We start from the raw sequence: 917 nt of genomic DNA, 5'->3' as shown, positions 1-917 counted from the left end.
CCGGCGTTGTTGACGCACACGTCCACGCCTCGGTGCTGCGCTTTGATGGCGGCGAACATGGCCTCGATCTCCTCCACGCTGGTCAGGTCGCACCTGAAAGGAACCAACTCTCCGCTGTAGCCGGCAGCCCGACACTCTGCTGCCAGGTCCTGGAAACACACCGGGGTTTGGCCTTTAAATAGACCTTGGGGTCAAAGGTCACAGGTCTCTGCTCCTACACATGACCCTTTTTTCCCAGTCTGTCTGCCTGTCATCAAAGATCAGATAAAAACAAATAAACAGTTTAGTTTATTTGAGGGTCGAAGCAAAAAACCCAACGGATTCTGGTTCTGATCCAGATCATGATCTGGGGTGTTTCAATCACAATGTGGCCCTCGGTGGAGGTTTGAGCTCTCCGAGCGCTTCTGGATAATAAAATTATCCTGCTGTTCTTGTGTAACTAATCCTCATTATCTTTTGGACTTTAGAAGTTTTTGTCCATCAGTCTTTGCAAACGGAATAAAAGACAAACTCAGAAAGATTTTAAGGCCAAAACAACAACCAGACTTGCAGCCGATTCTGTCTTTTGGATAAATTAATATTTACCAAACAAACACAGAGATCCTCTCAGGACAGTTATTTAACTCTGATAAAGTTTAACTCTGATGAACTTTAAAAGTGAAACAGCCATCCAGTCACGTGACACAGCTCATGAGGCGTTTAATGATTGTCCAAAAGTCAAAAATTTAAACTTTAAGTGCATGTCACAACAAGCTGGTAACCAGCTGGATATTATAGGGAAGCTGACCGGGGATGATTGCGGGTTTGACGGGTTTCTCCCCAGAGCTCACCTGGATTTTCTCCACGCTCCTCGCGCAGCCCACCACCTTCATCCCGAACCGGACCAGCTCTTTGGCGATGGCGGCTCCGATCCCGAC

General features: G+C 47.2%; 1 long non-coding RNA gene across 1 annotated transcript; it reads right to left on the bottom strand.

Moving 5' to 3' along the window:
* Positions 1-53: 53 nt before the first annotated feature.
* LOC119617939 lies at positions 54-917 on the bottom strand. The gene is made up of 2 exons (XR_005234417.1): positions 831-917; positions 54-149 (listed from the first exon to the last, which is right to left on the bottom strand). It is a non-coding gene; the product is annotated as an uncharacterized LOC119617939 (long non-coding RNA).

This window comes from Kryptolebias marmoratus, linkage group LG2 (assembly GCF_001649575.2).
Source record: "Kryptolebias marmoratus isolate JLee-2015 linkage group LG2, ASM164957v2, whole genome shotgun sequence".
Taxonomy (NCBI): domain Eukaryota; kingdom Metazoa; phylum Chordata; class Actinopteri; order Cyprinodontiformes; family Rivulidae; genus Kryptolebias; species Kryptolebias marmoratus.
The sequence above is the reverse complement of the archived record's forward strand: the minus strand, read 5'-3'. Positions and strand labels throughout refer to the sequence as shown.